Below are 26,668 nucleotides of genomic sequence, written 5' to 3' on the forward strand. Positions count from 1 at the left end.
TTTAAACTATTTTTTGATTTGTTCTTATACTCTCGTAATAGTACATTGATTTTTCCTGAACTTATTAATCTGTTAATTAGTTTGGCTTCTTACATAATGAGAATATAAAACTGTTTTTTCATTTAGTTGGACTTTAGAATTATCATAAAGATTAAACCATGACAGATCTTGTATATACAACAGATATACAAACCATATTACCATTGAATTACAAGAAACAGACCTCATAATTTTATCTTAAAGTAAATTGATAGCTCTTTAACTATGCCACTTTATGTTATACCCTTATAGAAAAAAGACAGAACATGACTCATCGTTGTTTGTAATTCAAAATCAACAATTAAGAATCATTTAAAACATGTCTGATCTTGTAAAAAGTTATGAGTGTTGAGCATTGTAAATTACTTTATCTTGGATATAAAAAATTTCTTATATAGATTTTATAGTTTTAAGTTCATGTTTTAGTCAAGTGATTAACATTAAGTATAATTTTATAATAAAAACAAATACTTGTAAGAGAGATACACAGGTATTCTCAGAGGTTCATTAATAGTTTGTACATATATATATGTAAAATGCAATCACAGATACCCTGCCAATGCTGACCCTCTTCATAGACTCTGAGGTGACTGTTTTGACTTTTTATATATGTATGTATAAAATTTTATTTTTCTAACATAATCATCACTTTTAACTAACTTTTGGATAAATGCCAAAGTGAATGAAAAAAAGTCCTAAAATAATATTGCAGATACCAAAACAACTTGCTCATTCTATTAATCAAATGAGAAACCATAGTCAATGAGAAGAAAAATATTATCCCAAATGCAGAAAAAAATGAAAGACTTTGAAGAAGCTATTACATGCAAATCTATTGGATTTGCCTGGAAGAAATGGATGATTTCTCAACAAAGTACAAAATACCATCACCCAAGAAGATGATATTCAGTAAATAAATTAACCGAGAAAATAGAAAGGTGATTTAAGATGGGCCATTAACAAAATGACTAGGTAGGTTCCCTGCTGAGTTTTATCTAATTGTGAATGTCAGAGAAATCCGTATATACATATACAATCTCACATCTTTTGTGTTCATGTCGTATATGGTTATTCTAACAAGAGAAAAATATGAAGTAATTTATACTGGTAGACTCCTTGGAGAGAGATTTGATGATGGGAGGAAGGAGAAGAGAAGAAAATATAAATACCATAACACATAAAGATCAAGGTAATTTTAGACAGTGATAAAAAAATACCAAGAAAAAAAAGAGGGAAAATACAACATGACATTCTAAAATTAATGTGGATTATAATGGCATGTTTTAAGATTACAAGTTTATATGACACATACGTGAACAAATGAAAGAAGGGAAGAAGGAAGAAGAAAATGAAAACATGACTGCAAGCAACACTTTTTCTAGGATAAGGCCCACATACGCTTTTTCTCTTTCATGGTGGCGAGAGAGAATAATAAAAAATCTCTTTTGTAAAGTGATTTCTAGATGTAAAAAATCTGAGCTTCACTTAAGTATTTGAATTATTCACATCTTCTCTGTGGGGCTGGGAACCCTCTCACCTATACCAAAAAATTGTTGGAAGTAACCTAAATCCTCTGCTTTTTCCAACATTCCATGATTTTCATGCGTGTGTCAGGCTTTGTCCCGGTGTGGGCCCTCGGGGGGAGAACCTATGATTGGTGCAAGTTGCCATTACTCTTCATGTTGTAGCTCTAGTTCTGCAGCCCTTTATGTCTTTTTGTTGTTTTCATCCTTTTAAATTTTTGATCTCTATAAATCTTCACTGATAATTGTGGACAATATGATAAAAAGGCCATATACATTTAAAGACTTAAACATGTTTCTTTACCAAATCAATCCACCAATATTTCTTAAATTGTAGCATACCTTTAAAACAGAGTTTTGTTATAGATGACAACTTTTGGAAGACTGGCAAAGTCACTCGTGAGTAAAAATAATAATGAAATTTATTTTATCCTTGTAGAAAGAAAAAGACACTGCTGACACTTAGGAATCTCTGGAGAAGAAAAAGGTTCTAAATGGCATAAAAATTGTGAAGGACATAAATATCTTATTAATGTATTTTGATTTAAGCATGCAAAAATTTCAATTTATTTTAGAAACTACATAAAAGAAGGATAAGAAAAATAAGTAAATTAGGAAGAAAACAAGTAACTTTTTTAAAAAATTGATTAGTGAGATTTATATAAGTGGTTGATTCTGTCTTCTAGAGCTAAGAGTTTTATAAAATAATTTAGACACAGCAAACTTTTCTCAGATTTTTTTACTTTAATTTTTCTTTACAATTGATCATTCAGTTGAGAAGTTTGGTCCAGCAGACACCTTATTGAAGTTCAAGTTTTGGAAAACCTACTGGATCTTTTCTCAATAGTAGTAAGACTTTCATTTCTCCGTTTATTTAGTTTAATTAAAATAAATAATTCTATATCTTAATACAGTTTTTTATATCTTAATAATAGCTCATCCTTGGGACATTATATTAAGTGAAATAAACCAGGCACAGGAAGACAAATACTGCATGATCTTGCTTACAGGTGGGATTTAAAAACATCAAACTCATAGAAGCAGAGGGTTGAATGGTGGTTATGAGGAAGTAGGAGTAGAGGGTAGGGAATGGGGAGATGTTGGTCAAAGGATACAAAATTTCAATTAAACAATAGGAGTAAGTTCAAGAGATCTATTGTAAAATATGGTGACTATGTTAATAGTGCATTCTAAGAGAGCATGTGTTCTTACCACAAAAAATATGTTAGATTGGTTTAGCCATGCCACAATGTATATATATTCTAAAACATGATATATACATAAATATATACAATTTTTATTTGTGAATTAAAACATCATTATGAAAAATAATTACTCCATTTTGAATGCTTATGTGCAAAGACAGAGATGTATGAACTTTACCTATATTCATTTAATTTTTATAATAACTGTGTTATTACCAATTTTACATATAGGGAAACTGAAGCACAGAGAAGGGAGGTAACCTGCTAGTAAGTTACAGAGCTGGAATTAATACTCAGCCACAGTTGGGCCTTTGTAATCATATACTGTTTCTCATTAAAATTATGGCAAAATTACACAAATTATTTAAATACATTCATTTCTCTGAAAAAAAAAAGGTCATAGGATTTATATTCAGATGTTGATTAACAGACAAAATCACCACTTAACAGCTTGAGATGTTTGTCATGTAACCTATAAGTGTCAGAACACTGGGTTTTTTCAAGATATTTAAGGCATTAGAATACATAATGTTAAAAAATAGGAGTCTGAACAGAATCATATGTTTGATGTACAAAAAATACTGAAAAGACTGCTTGTAGACCATACTTTAGGACTTTGTTATGGTGACAAAAAGTTCTAAAGGCTTTCAAGCCAACAGGTTAAGTAAAATTGGATTTCTGTTCATTAAAAATGTGAATTCAGCATTTTTAACAAGGCCATTTTTGAGTAGCACAGAAAGTAAAATAATTTTGCACATTTCAACTAGACTTTTTTCTCCATAAGGTTTTAGATATCCCTCATTTTATCTACTTCTCAGTAACAGATAACTTCACAGATGATTTCTGGAGCATCACAGGAAACCATGAATTATTTTCATTGTCATTTTGCATTTATAGAGCACATTTTCTCTGAGAGAAAGTGTGTGTGAATGACACACACAACATAGTGCAGAGAGTTGGTGGCAAATAGGAAAAAAAATTAGTTTATGTCTTTTGAGAAAGTCTTCATAGTTTATAAGGCAGGGAGAAAAAATTAGTTCAATAGCAAAATTCCTGTTAAGGACAGAAATAGCATTCAACAAAATACCTTGAAGTATTCTTTAGGCATGAAAGGGAAAAGCCTTTTGTGACATGGTAGCTATGGGGGTCACTGAAACAAAAAGATTTCTAAAATGCACTGCACTGTGAAGGAGTAGAATTTGGAGTTTCCTGTGGCAATCTTGAGAGAGAGCTAAGGTGAAACAGAGAAAATAAAGGAGTCAGAGACTGTATCGTTGCTGAAGGCTAAGAGGCCAGTGCGAACCCCCTTCTCGGAGGGCAGAATAGCTAAGATCATTGGAGTAGGAATGACCATTATTAAATTTGAAGTAGCTTTTCTGCAAGTAACCAGTCTATTACAATGACATACAGCTGTTGCAGGGAGGAGGGTTGGGGTTGCATTTGAAGAAATCAGGGAAGTAGACTCTTTTCCTCATTGGGAAGGAAATAAAATAAAAGCAATCAGAGGATAGATGTGAGTGAGATTAAAATTTAGCAGAAGCAATAAATTAGGGCAAACTGACTTGAGGAAGCATAAGTGCTAATGATTCTCTGGAAGGATTTGAGGTTCTTCTGTTACAGATGCGACATGGGTAGCTTTTTGTGAAAGTATGTGTTCTATTTATATTAAAAGGAGAGTAATTTTAAAAGACTGGACTTTGGGTGCAACTGGAAGCATCTGAGTGAAATTATACACTTATAACTTTGTCTTTAATTACAATTCTATTTTTGATGGAGAATATTGTACTAAAACAGACCAATCGAGTGAAGTTCAGTTTGAACTGAATATTTGTATGCTTTAAAATCAGATTATTAGTTTAGAGTACATATATTGTCAAATACACTTTAAAAGTGTTAAGCAAGTGATCTGGTCTCTGCTCCACTCTTTGAGCTCACCTAGGACCTTTGTCATCATGGGTTACTGTTTTCCCATTAAACCTGTTAAATAACCAGCTTTCATGTTCTATCCTTGTCGATTTAATTTAGATAATATCAAAAGAGAAACTCCGTACACAGTGTATTCCATGAGGGTCAGTGACAAATTACACAAGAACAGCTGAGACCTCAGTTAGGCTACTAACTGGAAAGCCCACTTTTATGACCAACTGTTAGATTATTTTATGACAAATAGTAGCCAAAAAATTGGCACCTTGTATCCTTTTTCATATGAGTACTTCTGATAGTTCAATAATGTGAAGTCATTTGTTTTTGTTATATTGGTATGAAACATGTAAGTGGTAGTGGGTAATCAACTTAATTTGCATTAATCTAAAATACAAAGACTCTAAGTACATTCTGGCATTTCTGATTTTTGTCCTGTCATTTTTCAGGTTTGTTTGGTGATGTATTGGTGGCATGGCCAGAATTAGGGTCTAACACTAATAGTATAGGGATGGGGCTTGCGTTGAGCATACAATGAAAATAGGGGTGGCCACATGGATGACCTGCTTGAAAGAGAAGTTTACATGCACACACATTCTGTTGGAGGTAGATGGGGTGGGATTTCACAATCTACAAGTCATCTACATTTATTGCTCATATAAAATATTTGATTAAGAGGTTACAAGATAAAGAAATGGAATAAAATAAGAATGATGGGTAATCTAGATAGGTGTTCTGGAGCTGGTTGTACCTGCTCATGTAAGCTGATATTGCACATATCTTCCAATTCTGCAATAAGTGATAAAACATTCATAGCTTGAAACAGGCCATGGTAGAAGTATTTACAAAATTGATATATGCAGTTGGCTCTCCATATCTGGGGTTCTGCATTTGAGGATTCAACTAAGTGTTAATAAAAATATTTGGGGAAAAATACAAAATGTTAATATATATTAAGCAATATAAAGTAAAATGATTAAAATACAAATAAAAACAATACAGCATAACAACTATTTACATAGCATTTACATTGTAGTATGTTTAATCTAGAGATGATTTAAAGTATATGGGAGAATATGCTTAGGTTATATGGAAATACTGTACCATTTCATTTAGGGGACTGAGCATCTGTGGATTTTGGTATCCATAAAAGGCTCTGGAACCTAATCCTCTGTAGATACCAAGGGACAACCATACTACAAATCAGTGTTCTCTGCGTCCTCAAGAGGGCCAATTGTTAAACATTTACCTGCACATCAATGGTGGTGTCTATAATCCAGGTAGACTAACAGTGACCATCTGAGAAGGTTTTTCCCAGGTCATATTGTCACTGGCCAGGTTTTAGAGGTAGACTTTATTTTATCTGAGTGGGTAAGTCTCAGTTAGTGGGTAACTAGAATAAGAACTGGCAAAAGCCAGTAAGTCTGTTAGTGAATTACCAGAAAAAGAACAGAAAATCCATATGGTATTAGATATTCTCAGGTAAAACGTAGGTAAGAATGGCTTGAACCCTATGTTCTCTTCTGAATGTGTAGGTGGCAGAATAGTGGTTAATACATATGTGCAGACTCTACAGGGGTCTCAGAGCTTAGGCTACTCTATCATCAGAGGTTAAAGATAAATTAATACTAATTCTACCTTATGTATTACTTAGGAAAGGTGGGAAAGTAAGTCTTCTGCAGAGATGAGCAGACACATGACAGGGTTATATCTGTGTAATTTTAAATCTCCCTCTCTATTATTTCAGGGGCACCCTAAGGACCTTTTTTCCTCTTACTCCTCAGCCTACAACATCCAATACGATATACTATTCAGAAGCAGGAACTGAAAATCAGAGAAAGGAATGCCAGAAATACAAGTCAGAGAAACCCAGATGCAGGTTTGCTCCCAGGGAATAAGCAAACCTAAAGCTGGGGGTGCAACTCCAATAAGAGAAACAGGACTGGAGGACCCTCAGTTCTCCAAGTGTGTATAGGAGGCAAGGAGGAGGGCACGATGATTAGTTCCATTGGCCATCCCATCACCTGAAGGTCTGGCTGTCTCTAGCACTCTGATTAGAGTGTGGGATGTGTTGATCTGTATGGCTGTATGGTGGCATGAAGAAGAAAGCCTTGTCCTGACTACAGAATTAGCTGTAGTCAGCCCCATTAATTTGGGGGGCCCTTTCATGATACATAAATACAGCCTTGCTATGAGTCAGAGAACAGCTGTCAACCCTGTTTCTTTCTGTCTACCTTTCCATCTTTTTTATAGGTGACTGATGCATCCACCTATTTAATGTAGTATAATAAACCCTGAGTTAAATCTGAATAACTTTACAGGCATAATAGCACCCCTATGTTAGAGTTAAATGTATCTGTTATGCCTTTTCAGCTCCAGGCAGGGTTTATCTCACCCTCAACCCTAGGGTGAGAGATGAAGAGCAACTTGATACATTTTTGGTGGAGGGAATATGACCTATGGATCCTATGGGGTGGGGAGAATTTCACTGAAATCATAGTAGACATTGGTACTTAGGATGGCTGTACCAAAGGGAGTGGTTTCTATCCACTTAATTATCTACTTCATGAGCTTGCCTGTTGACAAAAAGATAGTTTGTTGAAAAATAGTTTGGGGCCCAGTAACAGTGACGAGGTTTTCTTTTTGATGCATCTTTAAAAATAATTGTTTCCTTCCTTGAAGGAGGGCTTGATGGTAGGTAACCTCAAAGAGTTGGAAAATATATCCAGTTAGACTGATGAATACACCTCAGCATCAGAATATAAACTTTAAGAGCTTATTTCCTCTTTTACTGGAACAAACTAAACAAAGCTGGGGTTGTTTTTAGGAAATCTTACCCCAGCATTAGGTCAGGGACCTTTAAACCATGACCCAGGTGTCTGCTTGAATTGTTGCTCAATAGAGAAGTCTCACAGTCAGAAAACACTGTATTTGAGCACTCCACGCCAAACCAAATCCAAACAAGTCCATGACTGTGGGAGAATGTGTAAATGTTTGCGAGTGGGCGTTCTGATGAGTAAAGAGCTGGATAGAGGGGCAGTTCTAGCCAATTTCTTAATCATTTCCCAGAATTCTAGGGGGAAACATATCTGTATTACCTGAAAAGCTGTGGTATCTGAATATGAGTTTAAAGTTCACTTGGATCAGTTTCAAGCTCAAGCTTTTCTAAGTGACTTGCTATGAGTATAATTAAGAGTATGATCACTCCCTCTCCCCACAACTTGTAGTTATTAAAACTGATCAAGGAAGGAAAGGAGGCAGAAGTTGAAGGCAGGATGTCAGTTGTCATGGCCCCAGGTAGTGACGCAGTAAAATTGTGGTCTCAGGATTAGTTCGTTGAAAAATACGGGAAACATCTCTTGGTCTAGAGTTTCCCTTTTTTTATTGTTGTTTTTTCATCTCACGTTTCCTTCACATTGCCTTCACATTTCCTTTGTATTGTTTCATTTTCCTCCCTCCCTCCCTTCTTTTTCTCTTTCTCTCCCTAAAGTTCTGGAACGTATCCACATCTAGGTAAGAGTATCATTTAATTGGAATTTCCTTAGTGGATAATAACAGCATTCACTAGGAAGAAACTGCCACATTTATACACCCAGACTTGGAAAGAGTTTAGAAAGTACAAACACTGATCACAATGAATCCCAACGTTATTCTGACAGCTCAACACTGTCAGCAGCAGGAAGGCGTCCTATAACCAGACGCCCTGCCTTCTCATGTTCTGCGTACTAATGCAAGAATGGGAGAGCAGACTGACTAGTCATGATCTCCTATTTCTCTCGCATCCGGGTGGTAACTTGAGTATTCCCTATATCAGAGCTTAAAAGCTTTGATTTAAGAACTTCCCTAATGCATTCAGGGTAGAGAGCCTCCTCCGCAGCTTATTTCCAGGGAGCAGGGAATGTCAGCAGCTTAGCTGAGGAATGGTGCATTATCATGCATGTGCGTTTGGTGCAATGAAAACAGAGCCCCAGAGATGGAGGCCTGCAGTGGCTACTGGATCCTCCAGCAGGATGCACTGGTCTGGTAGTGGCTCAGGTTTCACGATGGCACAGTGCAGTAGCACTTGGGCCGCTGGGGGGCAGCACACAACGTGGGCTCCTTTTCTGGAGTAGTGCAGTGGTGTAAACTCCAAGGCAGCTCCCTAAACTGGTCACAGGGCCTGTAAGGACTGCAGGATTTTCCAGTGGCAAAAATTGCAGGTGTCCACAGCAGTGATGGAAGCCACTGGGGGCCTCCTGGTTACCTTTTCCCTGCAGGAGGAAGTCCCATCTGGTTCTGAGAAAATCCCAGCTGGGGGTGTGGAGTGCCAGAGGCAAGGTGTTTTGTTCCCTTCACTATAGGACCATCCTCAATTTCTGTGCTCCACAGGGTTTCTGCCACTCCCTGTTGTGCTCCAGTGCTCTCTTTCAGTCAGTCACTCTGGTCAAAATGTAGTTGTTTGGTCATCATAAAGTACTTTTTTTTGTAGAAGGGACAAGTATTAGGCACTTCTAGTCCATCTTGCTAACATCAGTCTCTGAACTATTATTATAGGTGATGGTTTTGAGGATGTAGAGAAGTTGATCACAATTCCATTAGATTTTACTAATTTTGGTCAGTCTGAGATTGAGGCTCAGTTTTTTACTTGCAAATTAGAATTCTTGATCCCAAAGTGAGTCATTACAGGCAGATTTTAGAAATTTATGAACCAGTATAACAATGAACTTATAGTAATTTGCTTACATACGAGCAGTGTCAAGCCAAATGCTAAGGTTCAATTATGTATGGCCATAAAAGCAACTTTAATTTTGATATTTACAATAGGTTATGTGTTAGTCAATAAGCTTCACATGTCATTTTGTTTGCTTTAGTTAGAAAGGGGTGTCAGATCATGTGATTTGCAAAGAGAATAAGAAGTTCTTACGATGGAAGATACATGGCCAGATGCAGTCCCCCTGGTAGATGTCAACTGGAGTTGAAGTGGAAAGATGGACCTTTTATTTCCATGATCAGAGAGATTAGTGGATGCTGTGTTGGCCCTGAGCTATCAATGAGTGATGACTAGCAACTATCAGTGTCTATGCAGTGTCTGCCTAGTCGTCTCCCTCCATTCTTGATTGTATTCCATATAATCTAGGGACCACATTTTATCCAGTGATCTGGCTCCAGTAAACCCCATAGTCACAATATGTTTTGGTGAGATCAAAAAGCAACTCTACCTAACAAGGTTGGGATTGAACAGAATCAGGTAGAGGTAGATGCCCTGAATTAAGATAGCAGTATATAACCAGCTTCTGGTTACAAGCAGTTGTTTCCAAATAAGCGAGCAATCCAGTTCCAAAATATTATCTCCAGGGTCTATTTGACCTATTTCCTGTATCAGTTTCCTTAGTCTGGTTCCTTTAGATAACATAGCCTACAGTAAGGATTAGAGTACTGATAGGTCTTTGGGAAGTTCAAGCCCAGAGTACTGCCAGTGAGGAATAAGGAAAGTGAGACAATAAGGATAAGCTGTGCCTTACCTCCAAGCTACCGCCTCACATGCTAGAAAGAGAGCCAGCAGGCTGCTCGCTGTGCATACTTGCTTGGCAGTCAGAACTTCAGGAAGCAAGGAAAAACTACAACTGGGAATAGTCATCGGAAGAGTAAATTCCTTCTCATTTCCTGTTGGTCAGCATTCACCCCCTGCCCCTTGCAGAGAGAAAGTTCCTGCCCTTCCTGGTTAAATCAGAAAGCCACATCCTAAAGCCCATGGTGTGATACTTCATTCAAGTCCACTGTGGCGTGTATGAGAGGAAGGAGGAGGCAGCTGAGGGAAATCTGAGAATGTAAATAGGGTGTGTGTCCCAATACAGTGCCATAAACAAATTGAGCTATCTGAATTCCCTAGGTCCCAGGGACATTTGACAACTTTGCATCCACTTGTCTGTCCTAGGCTGTTTTTAGACTGACCCAGGAATCTGTTAGTTATGCATGGCTTCTTCCCAGAGAATATCAATTGTTTCTAACCATTCAATGTTTGTGTATCAGCTTAAGTGTAAATACACACATGTAAAAAAGAATAAGCACTAAGAGTTCTTGTTTTAATATTCAGTTTCTTGACATGACATGTCAAGGAAGGTTTGTTACCACCTAGAAGGGATGAAAGTCCTGGCTTCCTTTTGGGCTTCTTTGACACCCTGACGGTGGCGGGGCCTGGAAGTCTAGATTCTCCGCTCAGCCTCTCCTGGGGTCAGTGGATATGTGGCTATAGTTTGTTTTTTTTTTTTTCCCTTCTGTGGTGTTTGGATGGAGTAGAATAGTTATTTTCTAAATATCTTGTGTCCTGCCAGGCTGCCCCTTTCCTGGTCCTATCACTAGAGAGCACAGGCTTTCACTGAGGCTGTGCATGTGTGTCTGCACATACAGGCATCTTTGTTGTTTGATATCCAATGTCTTTCAAGTCACATTTCCTACATTTGGCCTGTTTTCATGTGATTTTTAAGCAGGAGGTAAATCCAGTTCCCAGTATTACAAATTGGCCAGAAGTATAAATCCCACCTTATTTTCTTAAAACAAAAACCCAAACTTTCCACATAAATGTTCTTTCTGTGGTTTACTGGCTTCTGCAGCTCCAAGTTTGTGTATGAGGCAAGTATACACATTTGGGGAAAAAAGAAAACCCTGGAAATCACTGTCATGTTATTTCTTGAATCCCTAGTGCCATAGCCAGTCTGCCTTCTCCTTCCTACTTTGCAGAGTCTTCTTACACACACAGTCCTTGACTTACAATGGTTTGACTTACGATCTTTTGACTTTACTATGGGCTTATTAGGTATATTAAATGCATTTTGACTTACAATAGTTTCAATGTACGATAGTTTGATTGGGATGTAACCCCTTCTTAAGTCAAAGAGCATCTGTATTTGTTTATATGTAATGTTGAGAGTTTTTAGTTGTGCTTAGAAAAACAAACAGAGAAAACTACTTTTCTATTTTCCTGGAAGCAGAAGGCTAGTTTTTTTTCTTTTAAATATTAATATGTTTACATAAGGAAAAAAGTCATAGTTGTATAAAAATAGCATTTCAGGTGGTCTTCAATATATTGTTTAAGTATAGATATTGTGAATTTCACTTTTTGTGTATTTGTATTTTTTGTTTCTAAAGTATTTTTGAGTTCTGTTCTGAGGCATAGTTGAGCTTCCTGCAAAACTATTTGATCCTTTTAGGTCTTCTAAGATTTGATAGATAGACCAAGAGCAGTATTTATTCTGCAGGTAATTACTTTTTTCCCCCGCTACTGAGGTAAGATCTTTCTGAGGACTCTACCCAATATCCTGTGAAATACCTAGAGGTATTTCATTCTGGCTGAGGGACAGGCACTATTCCTGTCCCTGTGTGTACTTTTAATAATGTTTCCTCTAATCCTTTTGGGTAGTTCTTTCCTGGATTTGGGTTATTTCCTCACACCTGTACTGCTCAGTGCTCCGCGGAACATCCCGGGGGACTGCTGCAGATCTCGGTGGTTATATATTCTGTGCAGCTCTCTTCCCACCTGTGAATTCTGGCCACTCTGGTATCCTTGGCTCTCAGCTCCATTTTCTCAGTTCAGGGAAACTGGGGCCCCATCTGGATTTTCTCTCTTTGTGTCACGGCCTAAAAAGTCTCTGAAGATAGTGAGCAGGTGCAATCCTGGAGCTCACCTTTGTTTGTTTCCTGGCTCCCAGAGATCACTGTCCTTTGTTGCTTGATATTCAATGTCTTTAAAACTACTGTTTTCTATAGTTTGCTTTTTTTTTTTTTTCTTTTTTTTGCTTCATGTGGTTTTAGGAAGGCAACCCCTATAAATATTTAGAGAGATATTAGAGAACTTGGGTTTTGGGAGTCAAAAATAGGTGTGAAAATTAGCACTGCCCTTTACGGAGTGATCTTAAACAATGTACTCAGTGTTTTCAGATGCAGTTTTTAATTATTAAATCTATACATAGTTGTATTGTTTTTATGTAATGTGATAATGAACTTTAAATGACATGACTTAGCATAGTGTCTCACATCTCATGAATGCTAAATTAGTAATACTTTTTAAGTATTGCTTTAGAGTTTCTCTCTAGAGTTTCTCTTTTTTTTTGGCCAAGATATCTGGAACAGGTAGTGCCTGATAGATTTGATAGTGTCCACTGGCAGCAGTAGCTACACCTAGGGGTAACTGGCACTCCGTGGAGCTGGTTTTGATACTCACTGGACGAGAGGACTTGCAGATGAAATAGTGGCCCTAGAACAGGTAACAGTGCCTAGGGAGACTAGCTCTACCTGAAGGACTTACAGTGTAACACAGAAATGCTGGCTAGAAACATTCTGGTTTCATTTGCAAGGTAGACTCAGCCACATCTTCGAGATTCACTAGAACTGCACATAGGTAACCGAGAGAGGACTGAGAGCCCTACCTTGGTATATGGAGGGAGCAAACAATGATCAGAGCTTATCACTCATAACGAATATCCATATCAAACCTTGGGCTTGTGTGGCTAGGGATGGACAGTAGTTACTTAGATCAGGTACATGCTTGGACATTATGTACTTAAAAAGAAAAATTATCCTCCCAAGCAAACCTCAGGAATGAGTTATCCTATACGTAAAAGTTAGCTAACTTGAAAAAATGCATCATCAAACAGAGATAGGATGAAAATGTAGACCTAGGTTTTGTAAATATTGAAACAGATCACAACTTTGCACTCAAGTATTTGAGATGCACAGAGTCCTTCTTTTCAGTAATGTTGAACCCTGGAAAGTTTTGCTTGTTTCATTGACTTAAAGGCAAGGGTTCTTTACCCTCACTGAACCCAGATAATGTAGAAAAACACAATTAAGTCACAGAGTAATTATTTCAAGTACAATCACTGCTCCTAGGCAATAGTCTCTGGAGAGAAACTATAAAAGTGGATTACGTCTAAAAATACCCTTCTAAATGTAAATCTTTGTAGAAGAAATACATATCAGTAGTAAAAGATAACAAAGGTTTTCTGGTGATTTAGTTTTCTTTTTACTGTTGAGTTATTGCCTGCATTGTCTATACCACATATATATTCATGTATACCATTATGTGCCGCTATTCTACAGATGCTTATGCCATTATGATCCAGAATGCCAAAATAATTAGTGGCATTTTATTAACAAAATGAAATTTATCCAGAAACATATTATTTGGAAAGTAATATTTGAGGATATTTAGCAGAATTCTTTCAAAGTGAATACTAATTATGATCATTTAAATTTTGAATAATAGTCACAAATTATGGATCATTATGTCTAGATAAGACCTTGTCAGTTTAAATATATTTTGCATTTTGATCTCAGAAAAAAATTGAGACTCGTGGAAATGAAATAACTTGTCTACTACACTCACATGCTGATGAAGCAAGCATTTATACCTATATTTTAATTTTGTTTATATGTAATTTTACATTTTTATTGCTAGCTAATGTAAATAAATCAGGATATTTCTTTTGTAATTGTATTGTTCTGATTTTCAGCATTTTCTTTTCTTTTGAGCAAAATAACTTTTACTTGTGGTCCAAATGAGAATTGACAGATTTCCCATGGCATTTGCATCCTGGCCACAGCAGTGGGTTGAGGGGACCACTAACCCAAGTGCAGCTAGTAAAGACCCTTCTCTGGGACATCTAGAACTATTAGAGGAATTTTTTCAGCTCTGTCACTGTATGTGAAAATTTGAGCCCAGTAGTTGTTGACGTCATCTCCCTGACTGGCAGAAGAGATATCTTAGCAGCAAAAGAAAATTAAGCCAGCATGCAAGGAAATGCAGAGATGAACATGAAGGGGATATTCAGTAGATGGTTCCAGGGCCTGAAGACTGCAAAATTGCCCTAGGCTCTACCTTTCCAAGAATTGAATTTTGCTGATACCATAATTGAATCATTAAATACTAGACATAATTTTGATATATAATGTAAACATTTAAAATGTATATTTCATATTCTCAATTTTTTTAGCTTATTTGAGGAATGATTCTTTTCTTCATGATGATTTGTAACATCTCCTTTTTCATGTACGAAATTCATAAATGTATTCTAGACCTTCTATTCAGATGCCAAAGTAGATAGTTTTAAACCTACTCAAAACAAAAGGAGAGACGATGATAAAGGATTATTCCAAGGTATAAGCTGAATCACATCATTCTCCTCCATTAGAGAATGATTCTAATGGTGTATACAAGGCATGTAAGGACATTAATTTACTAATTTTGTAAGAAAACATCAAAGTTAGATACTGGATATTTAAGGAAGTCAAGGAATGGAAAATAATAGAAGTTGACATATTTTTGTAGATTTTAGACTTTGACATTTAGAGTGAAACATCTCATTTTCTATATTTTTTATACCTTGGTTTTACTGTATTTCTAAGAGATAGTCTAGTGACATTTTGTTTTATCTTCTTTGGAAGAACTTATGAATGGTATAACATTGAAGGTTTATGTACTTGTCTCTTTCCTTTGAATTTTTCCATGTAGTTAAAATCCAAAAATTGTTGAATTTTAAAATCAAGATTTAAAAAATATTATATAATCAGTTATCATTTTTATAAGTATAGATAGCACCCATGCATCACATTGTAGAGTATTTTTTATTACATGATTTCTACTTCATTTAAACTTTCATATGAGATAATTCCATCATCTCTAATTTTCCTATTTTCAAAGTGAGTGTAATGGTTACTTAAGACCCTTAGTGGGATGTAGAAAAACACATTTAAGAGACATTGAGGGCCGGGCGCGGTGGCTCACGCCTGTAATCCTAGCACTCTGGGAGGCCGAGGCGGGTGGATCGCTCAAGGTCAGGAGTTCGAGACCAGCCTGAGCGAGACCCCGTCTCTACTAAAAATAGAAAGACATTATATGGACAACTAAAAATCTATATAGAAAAAATTAGCCGGGCATAGTGGCGCATGCCTGTAGTCCCAGCTACTCGGGAGGCTGAGGCAGTAGGATCGCTTAAGCCGAGGAGTCTGAGGTTGCTGTGAGCTAAGCTGACGCCACGGCACTCACTCTAGCCTGGGCAACAAAGTGAGACTCTGTCTCAACAACAAAAAAAAATAAAAATAAAAAAAATAAATAAAATATAAGTACCTGAATTTTTAAATTTTCCTAGACATTTTAGTATTTGAATAAAAAAAGACTCAATTTATTTTCATTGTTCCTTATGATTACAGGAAACATTTTTCTTGCCTTAAAAATATAAAAAACACAAATGGTTTCAGCATGCTAACATTTTTGTGAAATGGATGGTTGAGGTCAAGGAGAAAAATCCTATAGGAAATTATGGCTTTAGTCAATTTAAAGTGGAATCTATAATTAGTTTTCCTTGTCAATAAATATTCTGTATGCCTTTAGCAAGATACTATTTTGTAGCTCTTTGTATATGATAAATACAAAGGATTCTGAATCAGGACAGGTGGAAAATAGCACTTAATGTTACTCCCGTCCAGAGGGTTACTTGTGTCAGCCCAGTACAAGTCGAAGTTGACCAGTAATTTGGGGTATTTGTATAGAATAGATTTGGTTAGTACCAGATGTCTAGGTAGTCACAGGATTCTAATTTATAAAAAATGATGATGAAATGATTTTTAGCACATGTATGTCAGAGGCAATTCTAAGTTAACATTTATAAAGCTAACCCTTTCTAGGTGACCAAAAGATGTGGGAAACCGTGTCAGCAGCAAAGTGAAACAATTTTATCTAGATTATGGTAAATCAGCATTTTAACAATTGTTCTTGATTATTATAGTAAACTATAACAATCATTTCTAAATGGAGTCATTTACTTGTCTGAATGGCAAAGTCCTTCAAACTAGCATAGAAAGATCATAGCTTCCCAGAGTTTTTAGTATTCTGAGTTCACCTTTCATATCAATACAACAAATTGAACTGAATCCGTTGACAAGTTAAGAATGATGGTTTTGGGGGATGTCAGAATGGTTTTAGAGCAGAAATACCACTGTGGATTTTCTCTGCCTTAGAGAACTTTAGTGAAGCAGAATAAAAACCATACGACCTAAAATAGTCAGACAGCCAAAATCACTAAAATAAAAACACGATAAATATTTTGATGTATGTTGAGATGCAAAAAACTACTGATATGTTTTCATATTAAGCTCATAATGGAACACAGAAAACATTTTCCTTTTGTTAAAAATATTTACAGGCAAAATGTACATTTAGCTATGCATGTCATTTATGATTCTTTTCATAAAAATATCTTAGTAAATATTTTACCTTGTTTAAAATATAATTCGACTAAATCTTTATATGGTTAAAGAATTTTTTCAATAAATATTCCCTGAAAATTTATTATGTTTAGGGCACAGTGTTTGTTACATTTTGTGGGGGATATATAGGTCTCTTAACCCTGGACCTTGCCTTAGGGAAAGCTTTATTTCCTTGGTGAATTAACCAACGTCACCTCATCTCTCTTAAAATACGCTGAATTATGTTTGGGATGTACTAATTGCTCATGGTGACTCTTGAATATTCATGCACTTTTGCTTCCAGTAATTGCTTACTAAAAATCAGTTAAGTGTGTTCCCAAATCAGCTGTATTTGCTTTAGTAATAAGGTAACTTAATTACATTGCGTTTTGGGTCCCCTAAGATTGCTTTCAAGTCCAGTGATTTGCTAGAAGGACTCAATATATAGTTGTAATCCCAACCAAGACTTACTATAGTGAAAGGATACAAAGCCAAGCCAGCAAAGGAAAAAGGTGCTGGGTACAAATCTGGAAAAACTAGGCACAAGCTCCTAAGAGTCCCCTCTCACTGGTGTCACACAGGGTGCACTTAATTCCTCTAGCAACTGGTTGTGACAATCTGTTAAACTGCTATCTTCCAGGGAAGTTCATGTGAGCCTAGGAGTCCAAGGATTTTATTGAGGGTCAGTCACATAGGTAACCTCTGTTTAGCACATACCAAAAATTCCGGACTGCCAGAGGAAAGTAGGTGTTAAGTGAGCCATTTTTATCATTTAGGTACAACTTTATTTCAGTGTATGGAACTGTTTACCAGTCAAGTTCCCCAACACTAGCCAAGAGCCAACTTTGTAAGAGAACCTTTCTAAGGATAACCATCATTGGTCTGCTATGTTAAAGGTTTTCTGCATATATGTAAACCAATGAAATATGAGTATATTAAAAAAAAGCTGTTTTTATGAAAACTAAATTTAATATTTTGAAGAGACTTGGTAAGGGCAATTTGCTAAAAATAGTTGCAGTTAAATTAGATATGTGCCAGACCACTACTTATTCAACTTTGAGGTTTACAAGAATCACTTGGGGATTTTGTTAAAGTGTTGATTCATGTTGAATTAATTCTGGTATAGAGCTTCAGACTCTACTTATTTTTTAAAATTTCTTTTGAATTGATACATAATATTTGTACATATTTATGGGTTACGTGTGGTATTTTGATATATACATAGAATGTGTAATAACCAAATCAGAGTATTTAAGATATACATCACCTCATTTTTTTTTTTTTTTTTTGGCTGGGAAATTTCAGATCTTATCTTCTAGCTGTTTTTAAATATACATTATATTGTTAACTATAGTCACCCTACCATGCCATCAAACACTAGAACTTACTCCTTCCACCTAACTGTATGTTTGTTCCCAAACTAACCTCTCTTTCTCCCCAACCCTACAGATACTCTTCCTAGCCTCTAGTGACTATTAACCTACTCTATACCTCCATGGTATCAACTTTTTTAGCTCCTCCAGATGAGTTAAAACATGTAATATTTGTCTTTTTGTGCCTGGCTCGTTTTACTTAACACAATGACTTCCAGTTCCACCCATGTTGCTGTAAATGATAGAATTTAATTCTTTTTTATGGCTAAACAGTATTCCATTATGTATATATACCATATTTTCTTTATCCATTCATCTATTGATGGACTGATGGATGCTTAGGTTGAATCCATTTTTTTCCTATTGTGCGTAGTGCTGTGATAAACATGCAAGTACAGCTATTCCTTTAAAATATTGACTTCCTTTGCTTTGGATAAGTATCCAGTAGTGGGAGTGCTGGACCACGTGGTAGTTCTAATTTTAGTTTTTTGAGGAACCTCCATACTGTTGTTCATAATGGCTGTATTAATTTACATTCCCACCAACAGTGTTTAAGAGTTCCTTTTTCTCCATATCCTTGCCAGCACATTTTTATAATAGCCATTCTAATTGGGGTAACATGATATTTCATTGTGGTTTTAATTTGTGTTATGATGTTGGATATTTTTTCAAATACCTGTTGGCCATTCTTATATCTTCTTTTGAGAAATGTCTATTCAGATCCTTTGTGCATTTTTAATAGAATTATTATTATTTGCTATTGGGTTGTATTCCTTGTATATTCTGGATATTAGTCCCTTGTTGGATGAGTGGTTGGCAAATATTTTCTACCATTCAACAAGTTGTCCCTTCACTCTTGATCGTTTTCTTTGCTATGCAGAGCTTTTTAGTTATAGCCCATTTGTTTATTTTCAGTTTTGTTGCCTGTGCTTTTGACGTGTTAGCCATACATTCTTTGTCTTGACTGATGCTCTGGAGCATTTCCCCTATATTTTATTTTAGTAATCTTGTATTTTCAAGTCTAAGTTTTTAGTCCATTTTGAGTTGATTGTTGTATATGGTGAGAGGCAGGGGTCTAGTTTCACTCTTTCAGCTGTGGATATCCAGGTGAGACTCTGTATTTCTAATATGTTGCAATGTATGATGATGAGGATGCTGGTACATGGAAGGTTCTAGAGGAAACTAAAAGGCCGAAAAATAATTAAAAAAATCAAGGATTCAACTCTCAGATTTATATAGAGATTTCTTTAAGTTATTGCTCAATGTTAAACAATTAAAATTGTGACCAATATGCAAAGCATTGTAAGTGTGGTTTAGGAGGGACTATTATGCCGAACTATAATCAGTAGATCCTCATTCAAAGAAAAGGTCATGACCCTATACTAACATACCATGTATAAATTTAAAATTACATATTTTAATATATTTATGATGTGAAAATCTCATCATTAATGATTCTCCACTTTTGCAGACTTTTTCATTTGTTTGATTACTGGACAGTTGTTTTGAATAGCAAGGCTTCTAGAGAGTGACATAGAAATACCATCTCATGGAATGAACAAAAAGATATAGAAATTTTGAAGGGAGAGAAATTACTTCATTCAGAAATGTTCCTTTTCTAAAGGAGGTGGCATTTGAATCTGGGAGGCCTCAAAAGATCAGTAGATTTTGATAAGCAGTGACAGATGTAATGGGAAATGATGACAAGATTTTTTCCTAGAGAATTAGGATTTATGGAAGAATGTAGTTGCGATATGTCTGGGAAGGTAAGATTGATTGGTTCCAGATTGTAGAGCTTTGGTGAACAGAGTAAAAGCATGCATTAATAACAAAAATAATGACTCACTATCCTCCTACACTCTAATGTTCAAAACCCTCCAATGGCTTTCCATAACACTTAGAATGTTAATCTTGATAAGGTCTCTAATAAATGCCATACCTTATCGGGATGCAGGTTACCTCTCTGATACCTACCCTGGTCTTTATATTCTTAAATATGGCAACATATTATACTACTTCAAAGCTTTGTATCTGCTGTTAACATTGCCTGGTATTTTCCCAGATATTTCTTGGCTTTGCCTTTGTTTAATTTTGTCTTTGTTCAGATGTTGCCTGCTTAAATAAGTCTTCTTGGATAGCCTAAACTAAAATAGCATCCACCTATTATAATGGGTACAATAGGTAAATCCTTTTACTCAGCTTTAATTTTCCCACATAGCACTTACTGTAATCTGGCATTTTTAAGTTTTTTTTTTTTTTTTTTTCCTGTAACTACCACTTGTACGTAAGTTGTGTTCACTGCGGTCTTTCCAGAGCCTAGAGTAGTGAATGAGACATAGTAGGCATTTGATAAATATTAGATGAATAAACAAGTATCTTAATGTATCATGCATTGAAATTTTTCTTATGTCAGAGCTAGTTTATCATAATAAGACCTATAAAATAGGTGGGGCTAGTGATATAAAGTTTTTCCTCAGAGTTAGAACAATTCTTGATGTACAGCAGGTGTTCAATAAATATTAGATGAATAGGTGTCCTAATTTTTTATGCATTGAGTTTTTCATTCCTATCTCATAGCTAATTTTATGCAATAAAATGAGAATACTATTTATAAACTGGCTAATATTAATGATACAAGATTGCATCTTATTAAATGGTATTTGGTTGAAGGTATAATTGCTATATCTTCACCTTTTTTCCCTTAGAGTATTACATAATACCATGGTACCTTAGTTTGGGCTTCTATAACAAAGAATCATGGACTGGGTGGCTTATAAACAGTAGAAATTTATTTCTTCCAGTTCTGGAGCCTGGAAGTCTGAAATCTGGATGCTAGCATGGTCAGTTTCTGATGAGGGCCCTTTTTCTGGTTGCTGACTTCTCATTGTATCCTTAAGTGAAAGAAAGGAGTGAGAGACTCTCTGGGAGTCTCTTTTGTAAAGACACAAATCCCATTCATGAGGGATCCACTCTCATAACCTCCCAAAGTCCCCATAGCCTAATATTAACACACCAGGGGTTAGAATTTCAACATAATTTTGGGGGGACCCAAACATTTAGTTCACTGCAAATGGTAAGGTTATATTTGATAGGATAAAAAAAAAAAAAAGACAAGGTATAACTAATGTCAGCTGAGGACATAAACAGGGCCTCTGATTTTCCCTAAGTAAAAATAAGATACATAACCATTAAGGGCTGGCTTCATGGGTGTGTGACCTAGGCAATCACAGAGTCTCATGCTCAGAAGGGCCACAGCTTGGTTTAATGCTTAGTTGTTGCCTTCTTAAATTCTTAATAATTTTGTCTTTGAACTTGTGTTTTGCAAGTGAAGACTCATGGGGTAATGGAGCATGCTTGTGAGCAAAAGAGATATGCATGTCTACCACTGTTCCTTGTCACCCCATTAGCATGTAGGATTTGCAATACTCCATGATCACAGAAATTTGGTGAACACACAATGTGTGGGGGATTTTGCAAGCCTCAGAGTGAATGCAAGGTCAATGTGTTACATTTGTGACTGTATAAGCAGGGCGTGACAGCCCCAAGAGGCCTCACTTTCTGTAGAACCAGACTTGCTTCCAATGCAGACATGAGGCAATGATGTTATAAGAAACATGAAGGACCAAAGAATTATACCAAATTCTTTATTTGTGCTACTTCTCTATATTAGCCAAGCACTTACACTCACAATGATGAAATAAAAAGATAAAGATAGGGCAGCCTATAGTTCCTTTTCATATCCTTACTCACCAATGAGCTAAAGATAGAATGTACTGGTAGAATGTGTACATATCAACATGTGAAGTAAGGAAAGTTGAGTTAGTTTTGTGCAGTCTGTTGATACGTGTGAGATAAGAATTGTATTTCTGTGGCTCTGCATACAGTTTAAATGTTTTTATATTTGCATTCAAAACTTATTGTATGATGCAAAAAACATGTTTTATATATTCACAACACCATAATATAAGTGCCCTAAAAGTTTCTACTTGAGAGAGAAGAAAGCTATGAGATAGAGCAATAGTTTTCTTTTTTTCCCTACTCAATTCCCCCTCTTCCCAATTTTGGAAGTACTAAAATGAGGGATTATTTGAGATTTTATTATAATCTGTAGAAATATTAATGATTAATAACATTGGAAATCTAACCTTTTCTAAATAAATTTGCTATTAACAGTAAAATCTAATATAAAGAAGACAATGATGGAGTTGGGAAGATTATTCAAAACAGCAGATGATTCTCTTCAGTGTACTAATGTACTCTTCAATGCAACTGTTGTTTTCTTTCAGGTTTTCCCATGTAAAGATACTTAGATTGCTGTTCTGTTCAAATGCTTTCTATAACAAACGCTCTAATCATACAGAAATTTCCCAGAGTTTCATTCAATTATATCCTCCTTCACCCATCACATCACCATTGTTCAACATTTAAGCTAATCTTGATTTATTTGTTTTGACATCTCTTTCCTTTATTCAGTACAGATGGAAAGAAATGCTTTAGAACCTGGAACGACCTTTAAATCCTATCAGTTAAGCAAAGAATACAGAACATTGCCGTTTCTATGACCTTTAGCAACAAGAATAAAATATGCACTTTTTCTTTTCAAATTTAGTAGTTCCTTGAGGCAATTATCTAATGTTCTCCATCAAAATAAGTTGATTATTAGTTGAGATGGTCATCATTTGCAGGCACCTTGCCCTTTCAAATTCGTTGGCTTTTTCTAGCACACATTGGGTTGGTTCTTAGTAATTGTGTACCTGTAGAATCCTTGAAATGCTATATTACTTCAGTGTATTCCTTCTTGTTCCTGACGATTACCTGGATGCTTTAACTCACAGCTCCCTTATTGACTAGTGTTTGCCTCTGCAGTTGTGGGTTCTTTTTTAGAATAATGTCAATTTATATTTTCATTAAAAATACTTTTTTGTTTGTAGTTACTTGTAATGTCAATACTTTGCTTTCTCTGAAGATCATCAGCTTCACTATTCAGTTTTCTTACAGATAATGGGCTGGGGCTTACCTTATTGGAAGTTAGTAGAGTCTACATTGTCTTTGAGAAACGAGATTGCCAATTTTTCTTTGCCTTTTGTTTCCCAAAAGATGTAAGAAGTAAAAGTTCCATCTTTTTGTTTACAAAAACTGCTGCTTCTAATTTACTTACATTTATTTAAAAAAAATAATTTGTTCTCCCTCAAGAAAAAAATGTGAGCTTTTGGCAAGGGGCAGGTAGAGTAGGGTGAGCAGAAGTTATGTCTTGTTTATTTGGCATATTCAGTACTTAGCATGTTTTATATAATGCACACTCAAATAAATGTTTGTTGAATAAATGAAATGGTAGAATTTTAACTTAGATTTCCTCAGGGTAATCACATTCACAGTCATAGCTCAAATGTCACTGGCTTGCTGTATTTACTTGCATACTACAGAAATTCCAGCTCACTACTGCGGTCTGTGGTTATATATACTGTGGTGACTTACATGGGCTAATAAACAGTGTTGCTGTTGCCCTCTCTACGAAACTATTTGAGACGAAAGCCACACACTACCAGCATGCTATGGGTACCATTCTCAAGGATACAGTCTTCCTGGTTAGGTCATGAACTTCCCAAAGAGGAAAACCTTGAGCTGCCAAAACAGTACTGGTTCCCTTCAAGCAATACTGTTCAGGTGCTTTGCAAAAATGTGGCTATGTTCTCTCCAAGTCTATATAGATATTGTCATTATTAATCATTTAATCAATTAACAAATATGTGTCAAATGTCTTTTATGTACCAAGCACTGTTCAAGTCACTACAAACAGTGAACAATATAGCGAAGGGAAAACAATGAACAAGATAGCATTTATAAGCATTTATACTTAAGGGACAGGTGAGATGATAAATACTTGACATAAATTTAGGTAATAATATGACACATCCTGTACCTCATATCTCAAATACCTTATTTCAATCTGAGTCACAAATTTTCTTCGTATATTGTGGCTCCTAAAATCAGGATCTATATTATTATACATTAACATGTAAATTTTATGTAGCATATCCTTTTATGTCATTTTCTGTGAAAAGTTGTTATTGATGGTATATGTGATAAAGAATGGCTTCTTAGTTTGAAGGCAATACTGCAATACCTCCTGAAGACATTACTTTTAAGTTCTGTGTGCTGTCTCTCATGGAACACTGAAAACCAGTTCATTTGACGGAGCTGAGAATAGACAGCACACTGTTCACCATCTGACTTTGCCCTAATGTCCTGTGTTCAAACATTCTCCATAAAGACCCTGTCTCACCTGTTTTAATTAGCTCATGTAACATACGCCTGATAGGCCTGCATGATCTCTTTGTTAGTTATGTTCAGACATGTCTCACACTTAACCGCAGGCTCCATCTGGGCTCAATCCTTGATATTTTACAGCTGGAAATTATCTTGTCCAGTTGTCTCTTTCTACAAATAAGAAAACTAATGGCTCAGAGGTTAAGTGAGATGTTCAAACTCTGCTCCAGTTCAGGATTGGCACCCACATATTTCCATTCATCTTTCTGCAAGACTATGCTGCAGCTTACTTTAAATACTTTTAAAATTCTTTCACGTTGCCACTAAGCATTATTCTTCCTAAATAAAAAATGTGAAATTCTCGAAGTAAAATATCCAAGACCTTGGAACAAGCTTTGAAAAAATATTATAGGATGCCTTCTATGTAGTGGGACTACAGGATATAGGAGGATGTATAAGAAGGCTCTTGAGCCCTTGAGAATTAGTCTCATGGATAATTAACTATCAAGGCATTGTAAGTTACAAGCATCCCAAACACTGCTTGCTCAAGAATACATTAGTGTTACATAATCAATGTCTATTCGATAATCACTTAAAATGATTATTACTGGTTATACCTAGATTGGATTCCATTAAACACTAAGGACAGTATAAATTCTGAGTAATCTATCAGTGCAGGCTTCATGTTTGATGATAAAGAAGAAAAGTCACACTAAATGCACATCAGGGAATTTTTTTCACCCTTGCTCTAAAGTTCATTTTAGCCAAGCAGTGGTAAAGCTAATCAAATTTCCCCTTTGTGAAAAAGCCAAGAGTCATATCTCCATTTTCTCTCCTAATAAGTTACATGCACCAAGGAATCAGTGGGAAATGATGGTGGGAAATTTTGCTCAAATAAATCATGATTTCTTTTTCTGAGAATGTTATGAAAAATCATGTGGGACTTTAGACTTTTATATTTTAAAGATATTGAATATGAAAAGTGCATTGCTTTTATTAAAGGTAGAAGGATGACTTGTGCAGGCATACCTCAGATATTGCAGGTTTACTTCCAGACCATTGCAATAAAGCGAATATTGCAATAAAGTGAGTCATACAAAGTTTTTGGTTTTTCAGTGCATATAAAAGTTATGTTTACACTATACTGTAGTTTATTAAGTGTACAATAGCCTTATGTCTAAAAAACAATATATATACCTAAGTTAAAAAGTACTTTATTGCTAATATATTTCTAACAATTGTCCAAGTATTTAGTGAATTATACTATTTTTTCTGGCCAAGGCTCTTGCCTCGATGTTGATGGCTGCTGACTGATCAGGATGGTGACTCCTGAAGGTTGGGGTTGTTGTGGCAATTTCTTAAAATAAGACAAAAATGAAGTTTGCCACATCAATTGACTCTTTCTTTCACAAAAGATTTCTCTGTAGCATGTGATGCTGTTTGATAGTATTTTACCTATGGCAGAACTTCTTTCAATGTTGGATTCAGTCCTCTCAAACCTTGCGACTGCTGGATCCTTTGTTATCATTTCCACAATGTTGACAGTGTCTTCCCCAGGAGTAGATTCCATCTCAAGAAACCACTTTCTTTGATCATCCGTAAGAAGCAACTCTTCATTCATTGAAGTTTTATCATCAGGTTGCAGTAATTCAGTCACATCTTCAGGCTCCACTTCTAGTTCACTTGCTATTTCTACCACAGTTGCAGTGACTTTCTCCCCTGAAGTCTTGAACCCTTCAAAGTCATCCACGAGGGTTGGAATCCACTTCTACCAACTTCTCTTGATGATATTTTTACCTCCTCCCATGAATCACTAATGTTCTTAATGGCATTTAGAATGATGAATCTTTTCAAGAAGGTTTTCAATTTACTTTATCCAGATCCATCAGTAAAATCACTATCTACTGGAGTTATGGCCTTATAAAATTTCAGCCTGTCCTCCTCTCTAGCTATGAAAGTCCTAAGTGGCATCTTCTTTCAATAGAAGGCGATTTTGCCTACGTTGAAAATCTGTTTAATGTAGCCACATTAATCAATTATCTTGATAATTTGCTGTGGCATCTACATCAGCACCTGCTGCTTTATCTTGCACTTTCATGTTATCAAGATGGCTTCTTTCCTT

This window comes from Eulemur rufifrons, chromosome 16 (assembly GCF_041146395.1).
Source record: "Eulemur rufifrons isolate Redbay chromosome 16, OSU_ERuf_1, whole genome shotgun sequence".
NCBI lineage: Eukaryota > Metazoa > Chordata > Mammalia > Primates > Lemuridae > Eulemur > Eulemur rufifrons.